The following is a 23222-nucleotide window of genomic DNA, read 5'->3' as shown; positions in this document are numbered from 1 at the left end:
CTGTTATTTATTCTTTAAAGGATTTCCACTCAGAATCTTCTACTTTGGACTATTTTGTTGGTATAATTTTAGATACAGTATTTGCAGTGATAACACTGCATTTCTTTAAAAACTATTTTTTTTAATACTATCTTGGATTTGCCTAGCTTCCTTGATTAGTCAAAAATAATGAGGTTTACCATTCTCTCATTATATATCAAGTGAGAGGTTAAAGTCCTTGGTAAGTAATAGGTCTATAAATGCAAGGTCCAATGTTATATAAATTCAAGGAAGATGCATTGTACCTCAAATTTCTAATAACTTTTAAATGCCATTCCTAAAATCCATTTATTAACTATGAATGAACTAATAATGGCATATTTTTGATGGGCTACTTTTCTGAAACCTCATCAAAATAACAGATCTACTGTTATACTGTCACAGAATATAGCATTATATACCAAAGAGCCGTCTGTGGAGCACAAAGTACATCAGACAACCACAAGATTAGGAAAGAAAAGGTTCTGAGGTCAAACAATGTGGGAAATGTTGAGCTAAACAAAATTAAATCCATTTTTATTACCACAGGACTTCTTAGTACCATTAATAAATTATGTATACTGTGACTCTCCAAAGCCTGTGTGTTAACAGATGCATGTTTGTATGTTGGGAGGGGCAGTATTTATGCAATTGTTCCTCTATTTATGATTATAAAACCATATTACAGCAAGCCATCTCCCATGGAACATACTTTGGAAAATACTAATATACATGGACCACTGTCACTATTGATTGCTGTTTTTGATATTTAACATAAATCAATTTCTGCCAGATACTATATTTATAAAAGTACTAATTATTTAGGGAAAGAGGGAAGGCATAAAAAGAAAGTGTAGCTATTATCTCCTTCTAAAACAGTAATACCTAAAAGGACAAATAGTGTTCTGTCCATATTTAACCCTTCTGCTGTGGCTATAGAATAAAACAGACAATTCCTTTTCTTTTTTTTTTTTAATGACAGGTTTTATTTAACAGATGCCTCAGTGAATTTGGACATCTCATTTTTAATTAGGCTATCTGAGGGCTTTAAACAATCAAAATACCAAAAAATTTCACAAAAGGCTTTTAAAAAGAGCTGCATATAGCAGTAAATAAAATGTGAATTTAAGCACCTTGATTTGTAAACTATCAAACACAAACTTAAACTAGACTAGAGTTTGAATCTTCAGACCTCTTTCCTAGACCACTAAACAAGGCAAAGAATAGAAACACTCCAGTTCCTCAGGTACCAAAATAGCAGATATGGGCATTACCAGGTTCAAAATTCATTAGGTACTTATCACAAATGACAAAAATAATTGAAAGATGTCTAAAATTCCAATTCCTCTGGATTCCACCTCCCATTTTTCCTCTGATATTTCAGAGATGCTTCAGTCAGAAAGAATACTTTACCAATACCAACAGAAAGAAAAGCACTCCAACAGTCACACATACATATTCCATCACATTTTGAAACAATGCCAAATTTTACCAATATCAACATTTTATCAATATAATTATTAGCATACAGACATCAAATACGTTTATAATAAATATCACTTTTTAAAATAAAACAGTATACTCACTAAAGAGCTTGATGATAAAAGACAAGTACAGTGAATATTACCATTTGACAATTTCAATTTTAATAAAATTTACTGTAAATAACAACAAAAGCCTCACTAGTAAGGGCAGTCTTCTGGAGATGGAAATAATTTTTAGAGCTGGTACTTTTTTATTTTGAGATGGAGTCTCGCTTTGTCGCCCAGGCTGGAGTGCAGTGGCCGGATCTCAGCTAGCTCACTGCAAGCTCCGCCTCCCGGGTTCACGCCATCCTCCTGCCTCAGCCTCCCGAGTAGCTGGGACTACAGGCGCCCGCCACCTCGCCCGGCTAGTTTTTTGTATTTTTTAGTAGAGACGGGGTTTCACCGTGTTAGCCAGGATGGTCTTGATCTCCTCGTGATCCGCCCGTCTCAGCCTCCCAAAGTGCTGGGAAGGGCTGGTACTTTTTAAAAATAGGAGTCTGTCTAGTGTAGTGGTTAAACACACGAACTTTGGAACTTAGACATGAGTTCACGTCCCAGCTGTGACACTTACTAGCGGGATAACCTTGAGTAAGTACCTAACTTCTCTGTGCCTCAGTTTCCTCTTGTAAATGGAATATTAGCAGTAACCACCGTATAGGGTTTTTATGAGGATTAAATGGTTTGAGAACAGCACTAGGTACACAGTAAACAATGTATAAATGTTTGATAAACACATCTTTGTTTATGTGTTATGAGAGCCTACTAAAAAATAAAACTACTTAAAATAATGTATAATGAGCTTTTAAAAGAAGTCAAATATGTACAGAAAGAAAATAAAATATGCTAACAAAAGAAAAATTTACAGATGAAAAAGGTATGTATCCCACTACACTAATTAGCATATACACACAGATTTAGTCATTAATTAATTCATTCTTTCAAACATATATTAATAGCATTTTATATGTCTGGCACTGTGCTATGTAATGGAATCACAATGATAAATAAGATAAAGTCTCTGTCCAAGATTAATCAGGTGCTCTACTCACCTTTGCATTTATTATTATAATAATTTGATGACAGTTGTATATATATATAGTATGTAACTAAATGCTATAACTATGCACAAAATTGGGGTTTTGTAATTATTTTTATTTTTTTAAGAACCCTTCTAAACATACTACAAACAAAAGCTGACCACTAGAGATACAGAGGGAGAATAAACATATCTAATCACGTTTTTTATTAACTCTTGTCTCAGAACTCAGTCAGTTGCTAAAGAATGTTGGAAATAATAACCTAGCTTTGGTAGCTAATCTTAAACTAATACTATTTTTGGTTATCAAATAATTTCCTCATTCTGAGAAAAACAAAGAAAGAGTAATTTGAAGCATGTAGTTTGCTTCTTTCCTCTTAGGCAAATTGGTGGTTTTCCTCACATCCTCAAACTTCTGTTATGGGTAGACTGATACTTTTCAACCTGCATTGCAGCGCTATGACATATCTTCTTTTTCACTAGGCCACTTACATCTTACAACTCTAGATTAGATTACTTAAGTATACACCATATACACAAAACTTCAATCAATACAAATAAATGTTCAAATGGTATTTGAAAGAAAACTTTTATAAATATATAAAAAGTATTAAGTCTACAGTCCTTTTAAGAGCAGACAGTAATGACCAAAATGATTATCTTCCTCTTCATGCTCTTGGTAGTTGACATTAGCAGCATATTCCTAAACTTAAATATTTAGGAAATGTGATAATACATTTTTAAGAATAGTCACTTAAACTTTCAGATTTCTCCATGCCTTGCTAGAATATTCCACTAGAGAAAATTAGTTGCCTCTGTTTATCTTTAAGTAAATTGATTTTTCTTAGTTTTTAATTGTGGTAAAATACATATTAACATAAAATTTTCCATCTTAAATGGCAATTTAAGTGTACAGTTCAGTAGTGGACCAACATTCACATTGTCATGCAAACAGTCTCCAGAACTTTTTCATCTTGCAAAACTGAAACTCTATATCCATTACACAGCTCTCCATTTCTGCCTTCCCCCAGTCACTGGCAACCACCCTTCTACTTTGTTTCTGTGACTATGACCACTGCAAGTACCTCATATAGGTAAAATCACACAGTATTTGCCTTTTTGTACCTGGCACATTTCACACAGCACAATGTCCTCAAGGTTCATCCATGTTGTAGCATGTGTCAGAATTTCCTTCCTCTTCAAGGTTAAATACTATTCCATTGTATGCAGTGTCACATTTTGTTTATCCAGTCATCTAGGAATACTTGGGTTGCTTCCACCTTTTGGCTATTATGAATAATGCTGCTACAGATATGAGTATAAACTGATTTTTCATTGATTCATCAAAGTTTATACTGTCAGCATTATTGAATGGTACATATGAAAGGCAAGAAAAATAAATACAAAATAGATTTATCATATGGTTTTAATTTTTTTTTTTTTTTTGGAGATATAGTCTTGCTCTGTCACCCAGGCTGGAGTGCAGTGGCGCAATCTCAGCTCACTACAACCTCCGCCTCCTGGGTTCAAGCAATTCCTTTGCCTCAGCCTCTCGAGTAGCTGGGATTACAGGTGTGTGCCACCACGCCCAGCGAATTTTTGTATTTTTAGTAGAGACAGGTTTCACCATGTTGGCCAGGCTGGTCTCAATCTCTTGACCTCGTCATCACCCACTTCAGCCTCCCAAAGTGTTGGGACTACAGCCGTGAGCCCACCATGCCCGACCTATCACATATATTTTTTTAAAGCGTGGTCCTTTCCATGGAATAACATAAAAAAACAGAAAATAACAAAAAGTCCATTTTTTTATTTGAATTGCCACGAAGTTCTATTTCTTTCACAAGTAAGTTTAAAAGTATATCAGGTCAATTAAATGGTATCTTAGTCCACTTTGTGTTACTATAACAAAATATCATGGACTGGGTAACTTATAAAGAAAATAAACTTATTTATTTTTATTATTATTATTTTTTTTGAGACGGAATCTCTGTCGCCCAGGCTGGAGTGCAGTGGTGCAATCTCTGCTCACTGCAAGCTCCGCCTCCTGGGTTCACGCCATTCTCCTGCCTCAGCCTCCCGAGTAGCTGCGACTACAGGCGCCCGCCACCATGCGCAGCTAATTTTTTGTATTTTTAGTAGAGACAGGGTTTCACCATGTTAGCCTGGATGGTCTCGATCTCCTGACCTCGTGATCCGCCTGCCTCGGTCTCCCAAAGTGCTGGGATTACAGGCATGAGCCACTGCACCCGGTCAGAAATGTACTTCTTACCATTCTGAGGCTGGCAAGTAAAAGGTCAAGAGGTCCATTCTGGTGAGGGCCTTCTTGCTGCATCATAACATGGTACAAGGGCAAGTAGGCATGCAAGAGAGAGAGACCACAAGAGTAAGCTGAGCTCATTTTTATAATAACACATTCTCTTGACAACTCACTTCCTAGAGAACTAATTCTCTATATAATGACATGAATCCTTTTATGACGGTTCTGCCCTATGACCGAGTCACCTCTTAAAGTTCCCACCTCTTAATACTGTTATACTGGCAATTAAACTTCCAACACATAAACTTTTGGGGAACACATTCAAACCATACCAAATGGTAATTAATTTTTATTTCTAACATAAACATATATCAAAACACTTTTTTTTTAAAAGTCAGGGTCTTGCTCTGTCACCCAGGTTAGAGTGTGGTGGCACAATCACACTTCACTACAACATTGATGTCCCAGGTTCAAGCAATCCTTCTCTTTTAGCTTCCAAAGTAGCTGGGACTACAGCTGTGTGCCACCATGCCTGGCTAATTCATTTTTCTGTAGAGATGGGGTCTCACTGTGTTGCCCAGGCTAGTCTTGGAACTCCTGGGTCTCATGTGATCCGCCCACCTCCACCTTCCAAAGTGCTGGGATTACAGGCGTGAGCCACTGCACCCAGCCCAGCAAATACTCTTACAATTTTATGAGAAAGCTTAAAACAATGCCTGGTACTTTCATTAAACACCCTTAAAACTTCACTAATTCACATTTTTTCAAGCTCCATATTTCAAAGAGAAAACCTAAGATATCTGTTTTTAAGAAGCATTTAATCACATAATCAATGAAAGCTGCTTAAAGGCTTAAAATATCAAGGATGAGAAATTATTAAGTCTTGTACAATATTAAGCAAAAGCTTTTCTATTAGACAAATGTGCTTATGAAATGGACATAATACATATATACATATGTCACAGCACTTGCTTCATCTTCTAGTTAATAACATTATTATTCTGTGTTCAATAATCCTAAAAGCTTAAATTATACCATTTAATTCCATATCAAACTGGTGCTATTGTATAGCATTAGATATGCTACCTCATAGTATTCTTCTCCGAGCACTACTCAACAATAAATGCACTATTGGTCCTCATATTTACCTGGTAATTCCTTCCTTTAAGAAGTTTCAAGATTGTTTACTATGCTGCCACTGGAAAAAAATATGAAGTATCTACATGTACTTATATGGGAAGAAATCTAAAATTCATTGTTCATGAAAAAGCCAAACTGCCAAGACAATTCTAAAAAGACACTCAAGTTTCTCAGAGGGGTCCGAATGGGAAGGTTAGTAGAAAAAGACCTGTTCTTTCGCTTCAAAACCCCATAGGGGATTTTTAAGGCAGTGAAACTATTCTATATGAACCGTGATGCTGGATACACATAAAATGATAACATTTGTCAAAACCCATAGAATAGTACAATAAAAGAATGAATCTTAAGGTAAACTTATGGCCTTTAGTTAATGTATCAATGTTTATTCATCAATTGTAACAAATGTATCACATTGATGAGGATGTTAATAATAGAGGGAAACTGGAAGGGAAGGAATTAGGGGGTATAGGAAAGCTCAGTACTTTCCACTCAATTTTTCTATGAGCCTAAAACTGGTCTAAAAATAGTCTACTGATTAATAAAAATGAAAGAAAAGTGTAGTTATATTTTTCAATGACAAGTATAAGAAATATCTCTCTCATAATATGGGAAATAAAATTTTTTAATGTTAAGAACTCTTGGCCAGGCACAGTGACTTATGCCTGTAATCCCAGCACTTTGGGAGGTCGAGGTGGGTGGATCACTTGAGTTCAGAGTTCGAGACCATGCTGGGCAACATGGCAAAACTCTGTCTCTACTAAAAATACAAATATTAGGCAGGCGTGGTGGTACATGCCTGTAGTTCCAGCTGTTTGGGAGGCTGAAGTGGGAGGATGGCTTGAGCCTGGGAGGCAGAGGTTGCAGTGAGCCGATTATGCCACTATACTGCAGCCTGGGTGACAGAGAGAGATCCTGTCTCTCACACACACACACACACACACACACAAATAATAATAATACATTTTTAAAAACCTCTAAATAATCATACAATTAATATTCAGATTCAGGAAATGAAATCAATACATACTATCTAATTGCAGGGCTTTCATTCAATGAGAGCACATATTTTGCCATTTAAAGTAGGTTAGTATCCAGAATATAAAAATGCATAGTATATACCAACTAAGAGATATCCTATGCAGGTGGGTCCCGCTTTTACCTCTATATACCAGATACTACACTACAAGGATCTATATACTCTAGATCATTTCTCACCTTTTTTCCCTAAAATGCTTTTTGAGACAGGGTCTCACTATGTTGCTCAGGCTGGTCATGAACTCCTAAGCTCAAGCAATCCTCCCACCTCAGCCTCCCCAGTAAAATGAGACTGCAGGCCCATGCCATTCCACCCAGATTAAGGTCCTTTTTTGACCTTTTTTTCTCTATCATGTTCTCCCATAAAGTTTTAATACCTGAGTTTCTCCTCGTTTAGAAAAATAATAATAAAACATTTTAAAAATTTTAATATCATAGATAGACAATTATTTTGTATTATTATGAATAGCCACTCCCTCCATAAACTAAATTGCAATCTCTTGTTTCTATATCTTAAGGACCAAAAAGACGTAGTCAATTCTAATCAGCCCTTCTAAAATTTAAGTGAGGATACTCTATATTGCACATAAGAGAGTTCAGAGAAGAGTTACTAAAGGTTTTGATAAATACTCCCAAATTGTTCATTAATGATTGTACTGTAAAACCCTACCTATCTAAAATATGCAATACTTATTTCAGAAAAAAAATGGAGAACATGTCAAATATAACTTTTTGATGTATCAATAGCTTTTAACAGTATTTTCTACTTTGTTTATAGCAAATAGTACTTCTGCAATGGGAAAACCTTTATAATAAACAGTTTTAACTAGCTTGATTAAGCATTTGACACTTTTCCAATTTTCTTATTTAAATACAATTAATTTGCCATTCCATCAAAAGTGAAAAAGACAAGACTATGGCAAGAAGATAAAATCGTCATCAAGTAGAAACATCATAGGAATGGAAGAAAAGACCAAGTTCACCAAAGAAAAGTAAAAATAACTATTATCAATATTCAAGAAGAGAGATCCAGTATAGCATAGTGTTTTAAAAATGTGACTCAAGAAACAGAATGCATGGGTTTAAATGCCAGCTCTGTCTTTTCTTAGTTATATAACAAGGCAAGTAACTTAACTTGTCAAAGACTCAGCTATTTATCTGGAAAATGAAGATACTAAATGTCATTATCACACAGGTTGTGATCAAATGAGATAATGCCTCTAGCACAGAGACTGGTACCCAATAAACACCCAATAAATGTTAAAGACACAAGGACAGATGTATCAATATGTGGCACTAAGTAGGGCCCTTATAGCTCCTCAATTGCTCTACTAGGTAGGAACACTGCTCTTGAGCCATAGGGCATGCAGGTACACAGCCCCACTGTTTTCCATGAAGGTATCATTTGAATGATGACCAACTCATTACACAAAGGCCTTGTTCACAATATAGAAATTAACACTAATATTATGGAATATAAAAGAATAATCAAGAAACAGACAGTCATACATGAATATTGAACTGTATGACACCAGGGTCAGCATTCTGATTGGGAAGGCACAGAACCCTGAGAGTTGGAAGATACATTTAAAAATCTTGAATCTCTGGAGTCCCAGAGTGCCAGGAACTATCAGATCCTGCAGAAATTAGCCTTTCCTTTGCTCAAGATGAAGCACATGCCTCTTCCTTACAAGATAACCTATGTCTTCCCAGATCTACCTCCACCTCTGGTTCTTGACCTCCAGACCAATCACAAATAACCATGTTTGGGAAGTGCTGAATCTGCTGAGGAGGAAAAGGTCTATATGGCTGAAAGAGCTGCACAACTTAGTCAACATGTAAAGCAAGAGCTGGAAGAACAGACTTAAGGCTGGATTCTGAAGACACTGGACCAAGGGAAATAGAATATGAAGTTGGATAAAAGAAGACTTACCTAACTGAGAGCACTCTCCCATTATACTGAATTTAATACCCTGACAAGGCCCCTGGAAATGATACTACAATATTAAGATGGCTCTTGAAAGTTTGGAAAAAGTGGAGGCACACAGTAAGTGAAGGAGAAATGGCGGAACTGCTGTGGCAGATAGTAAATTTAGGGAATGAAAGGTTCCAAAGAAGTGGCCATGCTGGAGAGTCTATATGAAGGAAGGCTGAAAACCGCCTACTGACTATGCTCTATGAGAGGGCCCGAAGGGCATTACATTTCCCAAAGCATAAGCAATACACCGATGAAAAGGGCAACCATATTCCTGAGCTCAGTAGTGGCTGTCCTCATATTAATAGGAGATACTATGAGAAGCTGGGCTCCTTGAAGTACAAAGACCTGGCCCCCGTACCTAGATTTGGGACTTCTTTGCAGGTTAATCCCAGGTCTGGAGCTCCCCATAGGATCGACTGGTATCTTGGATGCAGCTGCACTATGGATTAGCTTCTCCTTCTGTTGAATCTGCTTCACAATCCTTCACTTCCCCACAGGGGTTGGTTGCCAAGAGGACTGCCGAAAAAATCTCCTGCATGCAAATTTCTGCCTCAAATCTGTGTATTCCCTGCAGAACCAGACCTAGGGCATTCTCAAATATCTCAAAATGCTGGATTAAATCAAACAAACATTCCTTTAAATGCATAGTAAGAAATTAAACATTCAGAGGCCAAAAACAAGACAGGAACTGTAATCCAGAACAGTAAGCAGAAACTGATTATGGTTACTCAGGGGAGATTTACCAGCCTCAATAACCAAGACATTTGAATCTTAATACCTATTAACTGGCTGGAATGAGCACCAACCCTGGGACACAGAAAGTTAGAACTAAAAGACCCTCATAAAACCAAATTCCCCAAGTAAACATAACTATCTTGGTCTAGGTTCTAGGTGAACAAAAAAAATCTACACCAATAACTTAAATCCTGGGCCAGCCTTCACAATGGTTTGAAGTTCAAGTTTATACCACCTGTATGATCCAAGAAATTCAAGGCTCAGAAATGTATAAAAAGGGTGATCCCAGGCTGATAATATTCCTGAGATAACTAGCAGAAGCAAATGTAAAACTATTCCAGACCCATAGAATTCCCATATTTAAAAAAAGCCTCACTAAAGATAAGCTCATAATCTAAAGCTGTAACGCACAAGAAGAAATAATTCACCATAAGGGGACAGCAGACACAAAAATTAGTAGGATTAGACATTAAAAAATTTCAACTGATAGTGCAGATGGAAATTATAAAATAAGTATATTTAAAATTATTAAACACATAAGAGACATTATAAAACATGAGAGAAAAAGAAAGACAATAAAAGACCAAAAAAAAAAAAAAAGACAATATCAAAAGACCAGGCAGATCTGAGGGAAAGGAAAAAACAAACAGAATTTTATATGAGCATTGAAATAAAAAAAAATACACACGAGGTTAAACTGCAGATTAGATACAGATAAAGAAATAATTAGTTTTTAAAAGGAAAATAGAGTTTAGGAAATTACTTAGAATGCAGAACAGAGATAAGGAGACAGAAAATAAGCAAATGGGACTAAGAAATACATAGGAGAGGATGAAAATGTCTAGCAAAATCTTCTATCAAATCAAGAAAGAATACAAAGGGGAAAAAAAAGCAACATTTGGACAGATAATAGTTGAGAATTTTTCAAAAATGATGAAAGCCATTAATCATCAGATTGAGGAATCACCAGCATAACATATCCCAACTAAGACACAAAGAAATTACAAAACACCAATGACTAACAGGATATCTCAAAAGACCAGACAACACTGTCTCAAGATGAAGAAACTACAAGGTACACTAAAAACAAAAATTAAACAAACATAATAATAGCACATTAAGGAGAAGACTCTATGCTTGTATTATAGTCATTCAATAAGCATATGTGGAAAAGGGAAATCAGATGAAACAGCATATGAAGGAAGAAAACATAGAACCCTTCCCCTGAGAAAAAGGCATCTTGTCAGGCAACCAGGAATACAATTATTTTTTTTCTCAGGATTCATTAAGACAAGAGAAAGGAGGTAAGGAAGGATGAAAGAGAAAGGGAGAAGAAAAGTTTCTTTAGGAGGGACTATCAAAAGGTAGAATTAAAAAGTCTCTAAAGGCAAAAAAAAAAAAAGAAAGAACGAACGAAAAAAAGGCTGGGCACAGTGGCTCAGACCTGTAATCTCAGAACTTTGGGAGGTGGAAGCAGGAGGATCCCTTGAGCCCAATAGTTCAAGACCAGCATAGACAACATGGCAGCACCTGTCTCTACAAAAATAAAAATAATAAAAATTAGCCAGGCACGGTGGTATGAGCCTATAGTCCCAGCTACTCAGGAGGTGAGGTAAGAGGACCACTTGAGCCCAAGAGTTCAAAGGCTGCAGTGAGCCCTGTTCACACCTCGGCGACAGAGCAAGACCCTGTCTCAAATAAAGAAAAAACAACAAGAAAGTTAAAAGCAAAAAACAATCACAACTAAAGGATATTGTGGTTACCTCCCCAACATCCATGTTCCCTATTTTAATTTCTGAGTATCACTCCTGATACACATTCTATAAATTTTGGGGAAATATCACTACCCTTGCTCTAGAAATGGGACATGAGACTCAGATACAAGTTACTAAGTGCAAATGCTCCACCTTACTGGTTCAAGGGTCAGCATGGACTTAATTCAAGCCAGTAGGTCTAGACATGTTTTCTAGAAATTTCTCGGAAAGAAACTCTCTCTTCAACTGAATGATGTGATATGAAATATGATACCTGGAACTCCTGTAGCCATTTTGCAACTGTAAGGGAAGTCAGACTAAAAACAAAGATTAGAGCAGAGCTGAGAGAACTGCAGAGCAACAGAGCCACAGACTTGACCAAACAATATCTGAAGACTGACCTCTCTCTAAACTTTCCAGTTAATTAATAAATCCCCTTTCTTGTTTTAGCTAGGTATATTTACTATTATTTTGCAACTAAAAGCATTCTATTGGATACACATGGCACAAGGTTAAAGCTCTATTTGATTGATCACAAAAATTTCCTCTGATTTAGACTCAATATTGAGCTATGAAGTAGAAATTTATTATGTTAATAAATACATGTTGTATTTCAGAAATGGCTTAGGAAGAAAAACAAGACTCTGCCTGACATTGGAGATTTTCAGCAGACACACAACTGTAATTTGCCAGGTGCCAGGAAAACTGACCTTTCCCAACATCACAGGCCCTGTATGTGCTAACACAAATTGTGCAGAAAGGGGCAAAGATGCTGCAGCCAAATGGAAAATAGGACATTCTTAAATGAAGTTTGCTTCTGGAGAAATCCATATAGCACCAAACTCTTAAGTCTTTTTATTTTCATGCTATTTTGTTTAAATTGTGTCAATTTTTAAAAATCGAAGGACTTCTAATTAAAAATCAAAGACTGGATACATGCATTTATCTTCACTTGCTCCCAAAACCCCACTAACATGACAGTAAAGAAATGTTAAAAATTATAAACACTGAAGATAATGGCTGGAAGAGATAAAAGAAAACAAAAAAGTTAAAGCTTGGAAGATGCAAATCAGAAGTATAGTTTCTGACTTAGCAGAACAGAGAAAGTTGAAACATAACGTGTAGTTAAAAGAGAGACACCAGCCAGCCATGGTGGCTCATGCCTGTAATCCCAGCACTTCGAGAGGCTAAGGCAGGTAGATTGCTTGAGCCCAGGATTTTGAGACCAGCCTGGGCAACAGAAAAACCCAATCTCTACAAAAAATACAAAAATTAGCCAGGTGTGGTGGTGCATGCCTGTAGTTCCAGCTACTTGGGAGGCTGAGATGGGAAGAACTGCTTAATCCCACAAGGTCAGGGCTGCAGTGAGCCAAGATAGCACCACTGCATTCCAGCCTGGGTGAAAAAGCACAAGGCACTATCTCCACATGCACATAAAAAAGGAACACCAACATGAAAATAATTCACAATAAAGAGTCCAGAAATGGGGCAGAGTTATGGGTAAGGCTAAAATCAGAAGGATGACAGAAAGTCCACATAAGGAACAATTAGATTTTAGATGCCCTGTTGGGTGTGGTGGCTCATGCCTGTAATCCCAGCACTTTGGAAGGCCAAGGCAAGAGGATCACTTGAGCCCAGGAGTTCAAGACCAGCCTAGGCAACATGGAGACTGTCTTTACAAAAAATTTTTAAAATTAGCCAGGCTTGGTGGCGCATGCCCATAGTCCCAGCTACTGAGGAGGATGAGGTGGGAGGATCACTTGAGCCCAGGAGGTCAAGGCTGCAGTAAGCTGTGATTGTGCCACGGCACTCCAGCCTGGGCAACAGAGCGAGACTCTGTCTCAAAAAAAAAGAGATTTTAGATGTCCCTCTACAACTCTGTGACTTGCATTCTGGCAGGAGAAAAGCAGTTTACTCTCTAGAAAAAAAAAAAAAAAAAAACTGAATCAGACAGATACCAGACTCTGGGACTACAAGCACAACTGAGTATGAGGATAAGATACCGTACTGATGGCCAGGCACGGTGGCTCACGCCTGTAATCCTAGTACTTTGGGAGGCTGAGGTGTGTGGATCACTTGGGGTCAGGTGTTCAAGAACCAGTCCGGCCAACATGGTGAAACTCCATCTCTACTAAAAATACAAAAATTAGCCAGGCATGGTGGTGGGCATGCCTATAATGCCAGCTACTTGGGAGGTTGAGGCACAAGAATTGCTTGAACCTGGGAGGCAGAAGTTGCAGTAAGCTGAGATCATGCCGCTGCACTCCAGCCTGGGTGACAGAGTGAGACTCGGTCTTAAAAAAAAAAAAAAAAAAAAAAAAAAAAAAAAAAAAACCAGATACTGTACCGAAAACAGGGAGATTCAATTTATACAGCGGTCCCTGATTTATAATAGTTCGATTTTACCATGGTGGGAAAAGAATATGCATTCAGTAGAAACTGTACTTTTGGTATGGTATGACCATTCTGGTTTTTATTTTCAGTACAGTTTTCAATAAATTACATAAAGTATTCGCTCTTTATTATAAAATAGGCTTTCTGCTAGATGATTTTGCCAAATTGTAGGCTACTATAAGTGTTCTGAGCACATTTAAGATAGGCTAGATTAGGCTTCATTAAGTTAGGTGTACTAAATGCATTTTTTTTTTTTTTTTGAGACAGAGTCTCGCTCTGTCACCCAGGCTAGAGTGCAGTGGCGCAATCTCAGCTCACTGCAACCTCCAGCTCCTGGGTTCAAGCAGTTCCCCTGCTTCAGCCTCCCGAGTAACTGGGACTACAGGCGCCCGCCACTACGCCTGGCTAATTTTTTGTATTTTAGTAGAGACAGGGTTTCACCATGTTGGCCAGGATGGTCTTGATCTCTTGACCTTGTGATCCGCCCACCTCAGCCTCCCAAAATGCTGAGATTACAGGCATGAGCCACCGTGCCCGCCTCTAAGTGCATTTTTGACTTATGATATTCTCAACTTCCAATGGGTTCATCAGGATATAATGCTACTGTAAATTAAAGAGCATTTCTATACTAAGCAGTGAGATCACTCTCTACCTCTCAGTTCTCTTCCTTTGTTTAACTGTCAGAAACTAGTAGCAACTTGTACCTCCCAGGCAGGAGAAAGACTCTTCTTTGGAAAGAGAAAACAGCCCAAGAGAAAAGGCTATAGATAACTGGTCCCTAACCTTTTTGGCACTAGGAAGCGATTTCATGGAAAACAATTTTTCCACAGACAGTATGGGTGGGGGCAATGGTTTCGGTAGGAAACTGTTCCACCTCAGATCATCAGGCATTAGATTCTCATAAGGAGCTTGCAACCTAGATCCCTTGTATGCACAGTTCACAACAGAGTTCACACTCTATGATAATCTAATGCCGCTGCTGATCTGACAGGAGGCAGAGCTCAGGCCTGCCACTCACCTGCTGTGTGGCCCAGTTCCTAATGGGCCACAGACTGTTACCAGTCTACAGCCTGGGAGTTGGGGACCCCTGCTATAGATATTAAGAGTCAGCAATGTCTCAATAAAATAAATCTGATATTCAACTAACAGCCCTACAGTGAAACCCATGCACACAGAGTTTCCAAGATTTTTAGTATTAGCTAAATGTTTGAGGACCAACCAAGGAATGCTCCTATCATGAAATAAAGAAACCAAATCAAACAGAAAAACAAACAAAAATACAATGCACAAAGAAATTATTTTTAAAAAACTAAAATTATTTGGACAGAGGTGAAATTATAACCACAAAACAGTAATACACTATAAAAATGAATGCTCAGAAAAGAAGAAAAGGCTTTGAAAAGTTTACTTATAATATTTTTGAGACACGGTCTCACTCTGTTGCACAGTGGCACAATCATAGCTCACTGTAACCTCTAACTCTGAGCTCATGCAATCCTCCTGCCTCAGCTTCCTGAGTGGATAAGACTACAGACATGTACCAATGCACCATGCTAATTTTTTTTTTTTGTAGATGGGGTCTCACTATGTTGCCCAGGCTAGTCTTTTAACTTCTGGCCTCAAGTGATCCTTCTACCTGGGGCTCCCAAAGTACTGAGATTAAAGGCATAAGCCATCGTGCTCAGCTGAAAAATTTAAATGAGAGCAGAACATTTAAAAATATATAACAATAACATTGGAAGAAAAGGCTTAGAAAATCTCCCAGACACTAGAAAAGTAAAAATTAGAAAATCAAAATCCAGGAGTTCAAATATTAGACAAAAGAAATTCTAGAAAAGAAAAAATGGGAATAAAATTTATCAGGGATATAATACAAGATAATTTCCCATAAACTCCAAGAAAACAAGTTTTAGAAAAACAGTAAATGTAATCATAATCACTGAGTAGCTCAAGTATGAATAATACATAATTTTAACAGTGAAGACACTAACCAAAAATAGTGATAACTCCATTAGGGAAAGAAAGTTGAGGGGGAAAGGGAAAAACTTAAGTATAAAAAAGCTAAATCTTCCTTTGCCTTATTAGTAAGTCAACATACATGATTAAAATGGAAAAAATTTTAAATGGCAGCATAATATCGAGAGGATTATAAGTAGTTGCCTCTGGGGATAACCATTCAGGGATGAGAAAGGGTGGACCAGGGAACCAATGTTTTTCATTATATGCATTATGTCATATTTGAGTTTTTAACATTAATTAAACCTATAAACTAACCTTTGTGAGAAACAATGTTTTATAACATTAAGTAACAAGAAATAGCTCTCCATAAATTTTATGGTATTTTGGTCTTAATTAAACTGTTTCTCATAAAAGTCTTCTTGCCCATTTCTTATTTTTTCATTCTAGATAAATTATATTTTTGGTTACCATTATGAATGACACTATAAAATTTTGTTCTCTAACTGGCTATTGCTAGTTATTTTATATACTTCTGTTAAATTGTTAAGAATCCTTGTTTTAATTGTTCTTAAATCCACTGATAATAGAAACTATTTCCATGATCGTTACATTTAGCATTGCTCCCCACCCACAATAGATGGGAAGCAAATATTTAACAAATGATAGATAACACTGCTAGAGCACCTACTAATAATGTGTCACCCACTAAACTAGGCAATTTATAATCTCTAGCCTTCACAACTCTTTAAGGTAGCGTTTTGTTTAGGCCACTAGGTAGACTAATCAGCCGTAACAAAGAAATACCAAAAAAAAACCAAGGGCTTAAAGAAGATAGAAGTTTATTTCTCTCTCACATAACAGTGCAAAAGTAAATGGATAACCTAGGGTGGAGAGTCAGCTCTGCTCCAGGGAACCCAGACTAGCCAGTCAGTTCTGCCGTCTTCATCAATTGGCGTCCATCTCTGGATCCAAGACTGCTGCTTTAATTCTTGCCATTTCCCAGCCAAAGAGAAAAAAGAAAAGAGGACATCCAGGACACATGGGTTTTTCTTTAAGAAGATGACCCAAAAAGTTGCCCGCATCTCTTCCTTGCACATCCCAATGGCCCAAACTTACTGGGCCCAATCTACCAGCATCTACCTGGGAAACACAGTTGGAAACACTTGGGTAGTCATGGGCTAGCTTAAACTTCAGGCAGGACTAGAAATTTTATTTCTGAAAAGAAGAAACGCAGAATGGCTACTGGAGTATATCTGGCAGTCTCTGTCATAGGTAGGTATTATAATCCCTATTAAAGATAAGAAAATTGAAAATCAGAGTTATTTGCCTACGGCCACATAGCCAGCAATGATTAAGCCAGGATTCAACTCCTCTTCTGTCTCTGGATCCCATACTATCTCCCTGCTAAATCATGCTAAATAACCATATATATATATATTCTTTTTAATTTCTTGCTCAACTGGATGATTCTAACCAAATAGTCTTGGGTGTCCTCCTTAATACTATTTGTTTTATTACAAAATTTCCTTCCCTTAGGTGGAAAGGACCTTGATATTTAATTCTAATGCTCTCATTTTACACAGTAACTAAAACTCAGAGATGAAATGAGTTGTTTAAGGTCCCATAGCCAGTTACTGAAAAAAAAGGGCAAGTAGAGACCCTGGGTTCCTGATTTTCATTCCAGTGCTCTTTTCACTATCCTATTCTATCTTCTAGTGAAAATAAAGTTTGTCTGTCATAATTATAGCCATTCCCAGATGTTAAATGGTTTAAAATGATAATTTTTTTTCTTCCAAATGATAAGAAAGCACTAGTTCCAAGCAGATATTAAAGTTTGGTCACACATTACCACTTCTGTACATTTACTGAGAATTCATAAAGTAATGTTGTCTTTGGACTACAGGAAGAAACCTTCACAGTCACAGTAGTTTCTCTGTGTATCTCTAAAACCTAGCATTCTTACTTACAAACATCATGAGAGTAAAAGAATTTAAGCCTGTTTTTTTCCCCCAATTATGTTTACCTTCATTTCATGGTCACTTAAAGATTCTGGTACCAAGTGTGCCCTCAGAAAATAAAACAACTTATTCCTCCTATCTCAAAAGTCAAAATTATTCATAGTCCACTAAAAGCTCTATTTGCTACTACTATCTTAAATACAAAATAGAGATCTAGGAAGTCTGCTGAATTAAGTTCAAATTTTTTAAAAATTTATTTTATTTATTTATTTTTTGAGACAAGAGTCTCACTCTGTCTGCCAGGCTGGAGTGCAGTGGCACGATCTCGGCTCACTGCTACCTCCTCTGCCTCCCAGGTTCAAGCAATTCTCTTGCCTCAGCCTCCCAAGTAGCTGGGATTACAAGGCATGTGCCACCACACCCGGCTAATTTTTGTATTTTTAGTAGAGACAGGGTTTCACCATGTTGGCCAGGCTGGTCTCAAACTCCTGATCTCAGGTAATCTGCTTGCCTCGGCCTCCCAAAGTGCTGGGATTACAGGCGTGAGCCACCGCGTCCGGCCACTCGATTTTTAAATAGATGTCAAGGTTGCCTAAAAGTAGTATAAAAATTTGTCATTGCATACAACTTCTTTCCAGCTTCTCTCCTTCCTACTCCAGTAACAAGCTCCCCACTGAGATAATTCCAAATGCACCTGGTATTTTGCATTTAAACAAAATACATTTAAAATCATTTGGGAAAAAATTTTAAATATTTACGAGGAAACAAATTATTTACATTGTTCATGTCATATAGCATGGTAGTGCTCATTGAGACTGGAAAATCAACTGTATTACCAAAGATTTTTTTAAAAAAGAAAAAAACTCCAATACGGAGTGAATATGATATAATAGGGATGTTCTATAGTCTGAATGAATCAAATTTAGTGTAAGAGAACCATTAATTATCTATGCCAAGTATACAAATATAATCCAAGTAAAATTAAAGAGTAAATGACCCTTTCAAAATTTGAAATTACCTTTTAAATGAAGCTGCTTCTGACAGCTTGGTATATGCCTTTTGAGTTACTAAATATAATTCAACAGAAATAAGATGGTGTCTGCTCTCTCAGAAATCTATGAAAGGAAAACATAATATATATTTAGTCTAAAAACAAACACCGAAACCCACAAGACCAACAACATTTGGAATGTTCATACTATATCAATAGTACTGTCAAATGATATACAAATAATTATACATTAAGCCTAGATCAAAAAATAATAATTCCCACCATTAACTGAATCCCTACTGTGCACTTAGTACTGCACTAGGTACTTCACATGCATTGTTTTGCATCCTAACAACAACTCTGCAAGGGAAGTATTATTCTACTTTAAGGCATGGGAAAAACAGAGTCAAGTAAGTTGGATAACTTGCTCAATATCGCACAGCTCATGTGTAACAGAGCCTGGATGAGTCAAATAATTCACTCTCAGAAAACTAATTTGAAGGGTATATTTAACCTACTAAAAAGAATTATAGGGATACTATCTGAAAATATAATCTTATCTATCCTCTATCACCACAGGAATGCTGATTTACATACATAAAAATATAAACAGGGTACCATTTTTTAAAGCAGTCTGAATTTCCATGTATAAGCTTAGTGTGCCCTACCTGGCTGTGACAGAATGTTTCAATAGTAAGACCTCGTGTACGCCTTTATGGTCTAGATCTTTCCCTGGACCCAACCCAAACTCCTATTCTGGCTTCTTCATTCAACTGCTATTCCTAAATTCCTGCCTATCTCTCTAAGTTTTACTGAAACATTTTTCATTTCAGGTTCCCATCTATTATCTTGTTTCTTTTTATTTGTGGCAGAAATAGAACTAAAAGAGAATCCCATTGTAACCACCGTCCCTCTTTACTTTTAAGGACCAGCCCACAAAGAGTTAGCTTATCTATCCAACTACAGGATAGGGTGCTATGCTCTGTTAATATCTTTTTTTCTTTTTCTTTTGAAGATGAAGAAAGAATCATCAAATTTCTAAGGAAAGGGGGTAAGCAGAAGAAAAATGTTTTAAAGTTTTGAAACTTAGAAATAAATAAACACCATTCTGTAAGATGCTGCAGATGCAGCAGTACAAAATAGACAAAGTCTGTACTCACAGAGCTTACAACTTAAAAATTTGTGCCTTAGTGTTGTAGTTGCTCCAAATGATACTTAAGACACACTGCATGCCTCCAAAGACTCACCATGTACCAAGGACACTGGGCATTTAAACAGCTCTTTAGAATTTTATAAAATGCTTTCTTGGCATCTCATTTAAGCCTTATTGCAACAACCTCACAACAACCTACGACGGTAATGACTATTCCCTCTTTACTAATAAGAAAACAGATTAAGAACACCTACATTTTGTGGCACAAATAATAAGAGAAAGAGCCAAGGTTCAAGCCTAGGTCTTCTAGCTCCAAATCTACTATACTAAAAGTCTCTGCATAAAAATGAATCTGGCTTCTGTCAAGTTAATTAGAGCTCAGTGCATAACATCTGAAATGAACACCTCATAACTCATACATCATACCATAGTTTTACACAGTCATGGCAAAGCAATGGTCATAGGAGGAAAGCAATTAAAGGGATGTAAATTCTAAAGAACAAGGCACAGCACCAAGCCTTTCCCTTCTCCTCAGGCCAAACCCCATTTCCTATACTCTCCACTGCAAGTCTTGCCACACAGTTTGAATATATAACTGAACTATTCCACAGTATCAGAGATCAAAAGTTAGTTTATAGTAATAAATATGTAGGGTACTAGAGGGTGGTCATGGGGCATACAAATATTAAATACCACTAAATACCACTGATCAGAACCCATAGAAATGTCCTGGAAAAAAAGTAGAGTGTACGGAAGAACCTACTTAATAATACCCACACTTTTGCTACACTAATATGAACAGTAGTGAAGTTATATTTGTGACTTATCTCAACTCTTATCACTTTGTTAAAAGTCTATTCTCAATCAGATATCTATCCTAAACTGTCTATAACAGAGGGTGGAAGTTGTAATTCTGCCTACTCAGTATGCGTTTCTAACCTTCTTTTCTGATTTAAACATCAGCAGCAACAACAAATAAACATCTACCTTGTGTTCGCAGAAGTCAAACACAGAACCCCCATGTCCTCAATTCCTTCCTCCAGTTGAAAAGATAGATGGGTACAAGATTATTTGGGTTGTGATTTATTTAAGGTGTGTTTGGGTTTTAATTTTCAACTTATTTAAATTTAAATTTAATGTGTGTAATCTAATTTAACTTACATTTACTTTCATTTTTTATTTCTTTGAGACAGAGTTTCCCTCTGTCACAAAAGCTGGAGTGCAGCAGTGCAATCTCGGCTCACTGCAACTTCCGCCTCCCGGGTTCAAGTGAGTCTCGTGTCTCAGCCTCCCAAGTAGCTGGGACTACAGGCACGAGCCACCACACCTGGCTCATTTTTTGTATTTTTGGTAGAAACGGGGTTTCGCCATGTTGGCCAGGCTGGTCTCGAACTCCTGACCTCAGGTGATCCACCCGCCTCAGCCTCCCAAAGCGCTGGGATTATAGGTGTGAGCCACTGCCTGGCCTTCCTTTTAATTTTAAATTTGACTTAAAATTAAATTCAAGAATATCCAAAAGAAGTCAAAATAGCTAAAGTAATCCTGCATTTTAAAAGGTCTCAACTAAAAAACTTCTCTGTGAAATACTAAAATTTTTTATATTAATGATAAAATAGTTCTCTATCTCTTAGACCAGTAACCAAAAATGAAAGTTCTTATAACAATTTCTTAGACCTTAACATTAGAAATTTTTATAAAAATCAATGACTTGATGATTTAACAAATTTATCATCACAGATAGACTTAGACCTGTCTGAGAGGGTTAAGAAACTTACACAAGGTCATTAAGCCAACAAGTAGTAAATCAAGACTTAAACTTGGAAGTTTAGTTGCCCCAGGGCCTGTGAGATGAGTCTCACTCTATTGCCCAGGCTGGTGTGCGGTGGTGCAATCTCGGCTCACTGCAACCTCCGCCTCCCACATGCAAGTGATTCTCCTGCCTCAGTCTACCAAGTAGCTGGGATTACAGGTGCCCACCACATTTTTTTTTAATTTTTAGTAGAGACGGGGTTTCATCACATTGGCCAGGCTGGTTTTTAACTCCTGACCTCAAGTGATCCACCCACCTCGACCTCCCAAAGTGCTAGAATTACAGCCGTGAGCCACCATGCCCGGCTGCTATGTGATTCTTACCCACTCTACTTTTCTGCTTAATTGGTACCTGGCACACAACTGATACTCAACTGGTTACAAAATGAATAGATGATCAATCACCTCAGTGTTTCACAAACTTCAGAGTTTTCTCAAGATGGTACTCAAGGTCCTATATGTCCTAGCCCCAATCTTATCTTCCCTTACTCTCTAAAATGTATCTCATATATTATAACCAAACTGGTCCCTCAAACACATGCTGCAACTTCCCATCTTGTCCCAGGCTTCCTCTACTGGGTACTTGTCCCCTATGCCTCTATGCCTCTACAAATCCTATCTTCAAGTACCAGTCCCAAGTCATTATGTATAAAGTTTTCTCTAATCTCTTTGTCTTGTGATGTCTCTCATGTGAACTACTATTGGGTTGGTGCAAAAGAATTGCAGTTTTTGCCATTAAAAGTAATGACAAAAAGCTTATTTTTTTTGACAAAAAGTGACAAAAAATGACAAAAATTATAGAGCTTATTAAATTCAGCAATTCTAAGCTATAGGGTCTTTATGGACAATTCCTTATTCTATAAGAAATAAGAACTTACAGCTATTTATAAATCTACCTGGCATCAAACATAGTTCCTATACACCATAGGCATTTATTATATATTTAATTTACTGAATTTAAGATACACTTATTATTCAAAAATAAACCTACTACCTCTGAAATAATCTCCCCATTTTTTACATATCATTGTCTAATCTATGATTCCACATGTGTATGTGTCCATACATATGTCAAACTAATCAATACTTAAAATGGGGTAGTAACTCTTATCAGATAACAATGCTGAAATTCTCAATGTTGACAGAACCCAGTTTTTAAAAGAACCATTAAAGAAGTATTTCACATTTGCACAAAGGTCAGCATATTAATGGTTCTGTACAACTAATCCATACACATATCCTACAGAAGAAAGAAGGAATCCAGGAACAATTTTAATAGTAAACATATATTTAAAACATTACAGGCATTCAAATCCAAAAGATCCATCAGTCACATGTGCCACCATAACAATTTAGGCAGGTTCTTCACAAATTTAGATATCATTCTTTAGGGATTAGGCTCCTTTCCCATTATGCCTAGAACAAAAAGGACCAGATCTAAATGAAATGCAGCAGTTACAGTCACACAGACACTTGAGT

The 23222-nt window shown here is 37.0% G+C and overlaps 1 protein-coding gene across 44 annotated transcripts in view; it reads right to left on the bottom strand.

Moving 5' to 3' along the window:
* Positions 1-23222, bottom strand: part of DISP1 (dispatched RND transporter family member 1) — a 205948-nt gene that overhangs the window by 166593 nt on the left and 16133 nt on the right. For 3 of the 44 annotated variants that reach the window (XM_077938104.1, XM_077938179.1, XM_077938160.1), the window contains one exon: positions 18809-18905. The exons of the other annotated variants lie outside the window; for them this stretch is intronic. The gene's annotated coding sequence lies outside the window, so the exon portion shown is untranslated. The remainder of the gene's footprint in view (positions 1-18808; positions 18906-23222) is intronic. 44 annotated transcript variants of the gene reach the window in all.

The sequence above is a fragment of the Macaca mulatta genome, chromosome 1 (genome assembly GCF_049350105.2).
Source record: "Macaca mulatta isolate MMU2019108-1 chromosome 1, T2T-MMU8v2.0, whole genome shotgun sequence".
NCBI lineage: Eukaryota > Metazoa > Chordata > Mammalia > Primates > Cercopithecidae > Macaca > Macaca mulatta.
The sequence above is the reverse complement of the archived record's forward strand: the minus strand, read 5'-3'. Positions and strand labels throughout refer to the sequence as shown.